Raw genomic sequence first — 7,664 nt, 5'->3', positions numbered from 1 at the left:
AGTACATGCAGCTAGTTAAAAATGAGGCCGAAGGCCTAGAGCTTTTCTCTCTCAAGCAAGTTCCCCGTTCAGAGAATCATCAAGCGGACGCCCTCTCCAAATTGGCTTCCTCGGCGTCATGTGATACTCCAAGATCAGTGTTTTGGGAAGTAAAGGAAAAAAGGAGCATTGATGCCGAGCCCGTTCAGATAATAGATAGAAGTTCAACCTGGATGGACGGAATTACTTCCTACTTAAGGGATGGAATACTTCCGGACGATCCAAAAGAGAGTTGGCTAGTGAAGAGGAAGGCGGCCTGGTTTGAGATGAAAGATGGGGAGCTATTCAAAAGAGCCTTTGTGAAGCCTTACCTTAAATGTATACCTCTTGAAAAAGGGCATGATGTCTTGGATGACCTTCATCAGGGGCATTGTGGTTCGCATATTGGAGGTCGAGCCTTAGCTGAAAAGGCGACACAGTTGGGATATTACTGGCCGAGCCTGAAGTCGGACGCCATGAAAATGGTGAAAAAATGTGACAAGTGCCAGAGATTTTCAACCCTTATTCATCGTCCAGCAAATAGTCTATCAGCCATCAGTAGTCCGCTTCCCTTTGCCAAATGGGGCATGGACATTTTGGGACCGTATACTCCTGCATCCGGCCAGAGACGGTATGTATTAGTGGCAGTAGACTACTTCACTAAATGGGTTGAAGCTGAGGCCGTCCGGGGCATTAAATGGACGGATGTGTCAGCCTTCATTTGGAAAAGCATAATCACTCGGTATGGGGTGCCTCAGTCAATGGTGTTCGACAATGGACCCCAGTTTGAGACGCGTCAACTCAAAGAATGGTTGGGAGACCAAGGCATTACCCATTGCTTTGCCTCGGTCGGCCGACCACAAGCCAATGGTCAAGTTGAGGCCTATAACAAGTTGATTTCAAATGGGATCAAGCGCAAGCTTGAAAAGGCAGGCGGCCTATGGGCAGACGAGCTGGTCAATGTGCTATGGTCCATACGGACAACAGCAAAGAGTTCTACAGGGGAGACTCCATTCTTTTTGGTCTATGGAGCTGAGGCTGTACTCCCAATTGAAATGTACGAGCCCACTTTGCGGTTAATGCTTTATGATGAATCGGCCAATTGGGAGGCCATGAAAACCGCCCTAGATTTCCTTCCAGAAGCTAGGGGCAATGCGGCGCTCAGGCATGAAATTTATCGCTTAAGGATGACAAGGGCATATAACCGCCGAGTGTCTAAGCGGCCGCTCAAAATGGGGGATCTAGTGTTGAGAAAAATGGAAGCTGTTGGCCGTGCCAATGAGGACGGCAAGTTGACTCCAAACTGGGAGGGACCGTACAGAATCAGGGAAGAAGTCCGAGACGGCACATATCGCCTTGAGGCAATTGATGGCCGTCAGATCCCACGGACATGGAACACTGATAACCTGAAGAAGTATCATGTTTGAGTTTTGTTTCTTTAAGTACTTAGCCAAAAAGCTGTTTATACAGCTAGGTCTACTGACCGAGCCTTGTAATTAAAGTCGTACGACCACAACAATGTACTTTTGACAAAAATTAATGAGAAGTCAGGCATTGTTGAATTATTTGTTGTTTTTATGATTAAAGGCCGAATGAAATGTTTCACTGAGTTGCTTCCAATATAGTAACACGGCCTACCATTCTTTTTGAATGGCTGAGTTAAAAAGGAAGCAAGGTTGCTCCCAATATAGTAACACGGTCTACCATTCTTTTTGAATGGCCGAGTTAAAAAGGAAGCAAGGTTGCTCCCAATATAGCAACTCGGCCACAAAAAAAAAAAAAAAAAAAAAAAAAAAAAAAAAAAAACTGATTTAATCAGAGATCAATGCGTCCGCCCAATTCTAGGCGGACGATTGAGGCAAGGTATTCCGAACTTGTGTAGAAAACAAGTGTCCTTTACAAATAGGGCAAGGGCATACCTAGGCGTTTAGCCCGGCCAATCAAGGAATCTCTGAGTTGAGATAATACTTAGGATTTCTAGGGTACGTCCGAGCGATAGATTCAACGGACTACTCGTACAATGATAGCCGAACGGCCAATTAAATTAATTCGGTGCTTCACCTAGCCCAAGGGCAATCATTACTATGATTTGATTAACTTGCTAGCCGTCATACCCTTTTAAGGCATAAAAACTACCAAGTTAATCAAACCACTTAGAAAATGGACTAGGCGAACACCGAATAAAGGGGCATACCCCTAAGAACGTACGAAAAGGCATAATACTGAGACGTACGGAAAACTTACAAAAGCAGAAAATTTGCAAAACTGCTAAGTATGAAACAGAAGTAAAAGCCGCCAAAAAGGCGGACAAAATTTTCATTAATAAGACCGCACAAAGGCGGCCGAAATGTTTACATAACCGCTCGAACAGGCGGCCTCAAAAAAAAAAAAAAAAAAAAAAAGAAGTACAAAATAAGCTAAGTACACAGTAAGCTGAAAAGAAAAAAGGAAAGCTGAGCAGACGGCTGCTGGAGGACCTGAGCTCTACTTAGCCGTATTATCTGTGGCAGGCTCCTCCGCTGTCTTAGCGTCCTTGGCCGGGGCATCCTCTTTGTCCGCCTCCTCCTCCTCCTCATCCCCTTCCCCTCCGGACTCGGGGGAAGTAACTACTAGTTCTGGAGGAGGCATGCCGGCCTTCCTTGCCTCTTCTTTAAGGCAGACGTATTGAAGCCGCTTCTTGAAGCGTTCCTCGTAATAGGCGGCTTCACCTTCGTCCACCATCAAGTTGAAGGCATCAAAGAAGTATGCCTTAAGCCTGTCTTCAGCATTTTTCTCGATGCGGATGACTTCTTCAACGCTGATCAGCCGAGGAGCTTTAAGTTGCTCCTCATAGTCCGCAAGGGACTTCTTTAGGGTTTCCACCTCGGCCTTCAGCGCGTCCGCCTCATCTAGCGCAGACTTAAGGTTGGCTTGTGCCAACTTCAGCTCACTCTTCAGGGCCTCGGACGCCTCGAAGCCCAACCTCCATTTTTCCTTTTCCAGGACGGCCTCGTCCCTTTCAACCCTCATGGCCTCCTTGGCCAAGGACTCCTGTTCGAGTGCCTTGCCCAGTTTGACCAGGTCCTCCGTTTGCCGCGCCGCTTTGTCGGACAGCGCGGTTATTTGGGTCTCAAAGTGTACCCTCTGGACGGCGGCCGTCCCAGTTACAGCATCCTCGGCTTTCCTGACTTCAACCCAAGCATTCTTCAACCGTTCGTTCTCCTTGTCCTTCCAATCTAGGAAGGCGTTCAAACGGAGGAAGAGCTGCGGACAGAAGGAAGAAACTTAGTCAAAAATATGGAAAAATTGGCTAAGTGTTGGAAAGCAAAAACATAAGGAGATAGGAGTATACCTCGGCGCTGCAGTTTAGCATGGGGCCGAGGAAGCCTTCGTTGATCCCCCGCAGCTTATCACGCTGCGCTTGGGGGACCGCGCGAACCATGGCCTCGCGCATGGCCTTCCTGTCCGCGCCAGTCAGTGACTGGCCGGGTACCTTCAACTGCATCTCCTCTGATATATCTGTGGACGACCGTGTAAGAAAAGTTAGCTAAATTTTACAAGTAAACAAAGACTTATAAAAAGTGAGAAAAAAGATGGCTAACCAGTGGAGAAGGCTGGAGGAGAAAGATTGGTGGGAGGAGGCGGTAAAGGAGCTTCCTCCTCCTCCGGACGGCTCCCTTCAGCGTCGCTGGACGGCGGGTTGACCAGCACCGTCCCGATCCAGCGACCGGTCATTTGTTCTGGGGTTAACCTATCCCCACCGTCCGAAGGGAAGGACTCTTCATGGACCTGATTAGCAACAGGTTCCATGGGCTTGGAGGCCCCGCTTTGTGTCAGCCGGGGTTGTTCTCCTTTAGACTGCGTTGTAGCAGTCTGCGACTTTGTCGTTGCCGTTGCTTGAGAAGACGGCTTGGAAGCAACCGTTTTTCTCCTCTTGGATGCGTTCGCATCAGGAGTGGACGTGGCCGGCTGCTTCCGCCTGGCCTTTGGGGTGGAAGAGGAGGTCTGCAAAAATACCAAGTCAGAAAAATTTGATGGCGTCCGTGCGATTTGGGAAAGGAGCTCCCTTCCAGCATGCGTGAACGGACATAAAGCGTCCGTGCAAACTCAGGAAGTAGGTTCCTTCCGATATAGCAGAACGGACACATTAAGGAATGAGAAATTCAAAAAATAAACTAAGTGTTTACCTCTTTGAGTTGCTCGTACATCTTGAAACGAGCCTTGTATCTGGCCAAGTCCACCTCGGACATCTCAACCTCTGCTTTTTGGGCCGAGTCAAGCATAGCGTACACCTCCGCTACAAAAACAGAAAGCAAAAGTGTTAGAATATTTTTCTGAAGAACTCTACGTGCGTACAAAAAGTTTATATATCTAAGTGTCCACCTTGGGGCATGTTCTGGTACAGGCCGTACGCAGACATGAAGATAGGGTCCCTAAGCCAATTGGCAAGAGGAACCCAATGGCTAGGGACCCGTTCAGTTTTGTTGCCCCGCCTGACTCGATTAACTTTGAAGTACTCGAGCTGGTGTTCGTGGCTTGGGTGGATGGGCGGCTTGTTAGGCTTGTGGTCTCCGCGTCCGAGCTGAATAGGCTCTGGACGGCACCTGTTCATGCGAAGGTTGAACTCCGCGTCCTGAGTTTTGACACGGTAGAAGCGGTGCTTCCAGTCCCTCCACTTACTGACACGGTCGACCACGACCATGTAATCCCTGGTTGCACTCAAGATGAGCCAACCATCCACCTCCTTTTCCAGCCGGGTGAGTGAGTGCATCTCGCAAAAGACCGCAAAGTCTGGCGTAAATTTCTTAGCGATGCACGTCACTAAGTACCCAAAGATGTTCAACCAACTGTTTGGTGTCAGTTGGAAGAGGCCGATGTCGTACTCGTCCAGGACAGTCCGGACGAATGGGTGAAGAGGGAAGCGGAGCCCCACATCCAAGGCGGCCCTGTAGACGCAAAACGCTCGTTTGCGCGGCTTCTCCTCATCCCAGGTAGCCACAGCAATGGCCTTCCTGGGGACTTGAATTTCGAATCCCTCCCCCAAATGGAGGGACTCCTTATACTTCTCAAAATCCTTCTTTAAAAACTTCAGGGCTGTCTCCCCAACTGTACAGGCGTACGGGTCCCTGAAGTTATCAATGTTGGCGACAGTTTCTTCGGCCGCCGCCTCGCCTTCGGCCGTCTCACCCACGGCTTCTTTCTCAACTTCTTCTTCTTCCACTTGGTGAGAAGGAGCACTCCCAAACTCCGAAGACAGCACTCTGTCCAAATCTGCTGCCTCGGCCGAGCTTCGGCCTCTTGAGCTTGGAACGCCCATTGAAGAAGGAACGTCCTCCTCGACCATTGGACGCTTGCCTTTATCCTTGGCAGCGTCCGCCCCATTTCCCGAAGGAGGGGCGTTGCGAATAGGCAGGGAGGACGGTTCGCGGATTGAGATTCCTGTTAAGGGTCTGTCTGCCCCACCCAGTTGAGGCCGAGGTTGAGAAGAAGAGGGGACGGACGAACCAGAAGCGTCCGCCCCAGGATTGGAAGGGTTGTCTTTGCAGGCTACCAGTTCGGCCCCATCCATAACTGAACTGGCAAATTGGGGGAACCTAAGTTCCGGAGCAGGTGCGGACGAGGCGCCTTCAGCTCGCAGGCGTTCCTCGAAGGAAGAAGTGACCTCCACGGCCAAGTGATGAGAGCCAGTGGAGGCGGTCGTTGTTTGGGTGGTGGAGTCAGTCTCCACCATTGTACTTGGGTCACTAGGGTCATAAGGGACCCTAGGATGAACCAGACTTCCGTCTGGGTTCCTGGCCGCGTGAAGCTCATGGTTCTTGCCATTGCCTGTTGGGACAGAGAAGAATAAGTGGGGGTGAGTATGTACGCATCAGACATAGACTCACTCCAAGGAGGAGACAACTCTTCTCCGTCCACTCTAGATTCCTCAGTCCCAGGCGAACGGCCGGCCTCATGAGAAGAGTCGGACGAAGCCGAGTATGGATCTAGAATTGAAGTAAAAGAAAAAGAAAACAAGTAAAAGAGAAAATGTAGACGGCCTACCTCTGTACGTTCTGAAAGTTCTGAAGGTGGTGGTGAAGTTCTTGAAGATTGACCGGAAAACTCAAAAATGCCCGGAAAACTCAAACTCACGGCGGCGCTCTTGAAGATTAAGGGAAAAATAACTTTCTCTCACTAGAACGCTCTGACTTCTCTCTAGAATTCACAATTGGTAAAGTGTGAAAATGAGAATTCACCTCCCATATTTATAGAGTGAATTCATGAGGGCAAAATGGTAAAACCGTCTTTCCCGCCTAAACATTCAAACGGTAATTTCTTGAGAAATTACTCGAAGAAAGGGCCAGGACGACGTTAGGGTTCTGTTAACTTGTGAAAAAGACCAGACGAACAATTAACGGCACGTTAAAGTGAATTGAAATAAGTGGAAAATTCAAGAATTTTACACCTTCAATACTTAGTCTCCAAAAATTGAGAAAATCTAAGAGGAAAAGCGTCCGCCCAGTTCTCAGACGTACGAAGCATGATTAGAAAGCCATGAAGTACGTCTGAAATCATGGAAGCCCATATTACCCCAAAGAAGATATGTGGCCGTTCTGGGCAGTTAGGAGATCAGCTCCTCCCAGAGTATCAGAACGTCCAGTCTCATTGATGTGGCCGTTCTGGGTGGTTAGGAGATAAGCTCCTCCCAGAGTACCAGAACATCCAGCCTCATTGATGTGGCCGTTCTGGGCAGTTAGGAGATCATCTCCTCCCAGAGTATCAGAACGTCCAGTCTCATTGCTGTGGCCGTTCTGGGCAGTCAGGAGATCAGCTCCTCCCAGAGTATCAGAACGTCCAGCCTCATTGATGTGGTCGTTCTGGGCAGTTAGGAGATCAGCTCCTCCCAGAGTATCAGAACGTCCAGTCTCATTGTTGTGGCCGTTCTGGGTGGTTAGGAGATAAGCTCCTCCCAGAGTACCAGAACGTCCAGCCTCATTGATGTGGCCGTTCTGGGCAGTTAGGAGATCAACTCCTCCCAGGGTATGAGGTCGTCCAGCTTGAAACAAGTGGACGACCACATGAATTCAGAGGTTAAGCCTCTCAGAGTACGAGAGCGTCCAGTACAAAATTTGGACGTCCAGATAAGAAAAAAGCCAAGCTCATTCCAGACTACGAGAACGTCCAGGGCAAAATATATGGACGTCCACGTAGCAAAAAGAGCCTTGAATCAAAAGTATATGGACGTCCAGGGCAGATGGGAAGCAAACCCAACCCAGAGTACCAGGACGTCCAGAGTTCAAGATCAGAGGAGGCGGCCAGTAAGTGTACGAGCCACCCCCTCTGAGGGGAAAATGTTTAGGGTAAAAATACCCCAGGTACGTGGCCCAATCTCATAGTGACACGTGGCCCAATAAACAGGCGACACGTGGCCCTATGAGAATGTGACACGTGTCCACTTGTCATGGTGACACCTGTCAGCCATCTCTAAATGCCCCAATGCTGCAATCAAAATGAGAAAAGAGCCCTGATGACCTCAGGCCCAAATCCCGAGAAAACCTTGAAAGCCGTAAAACGGCGCCCCCCACGACACGTGGCGACCTCTGATTGCGCAGCCAATCACGTCACGAAATTCTAGGGCATAAACCCTAGAGGGGTACATGTTCCCACCCCTATAAATACCCCAATCA

The sequence above is a fragment of the Chenopodium album genome, chromosome 10, assembly GCF_948465745.1.
Source record: "Chenopodium album chromosome 10, dcCheAlbu1.1, whole genome shotgun sequence".
In the NCBI taxonomy this organism is placed as follows: Eukaryota; Viridiplantae; Streptophyta; class Magnoliopsida; order Caryophyllales; family Amaranthaceae; genus Chenopodium; species Chenopodium album.
Note: the sequence above shows the minus strand (reverse complement) of the source record.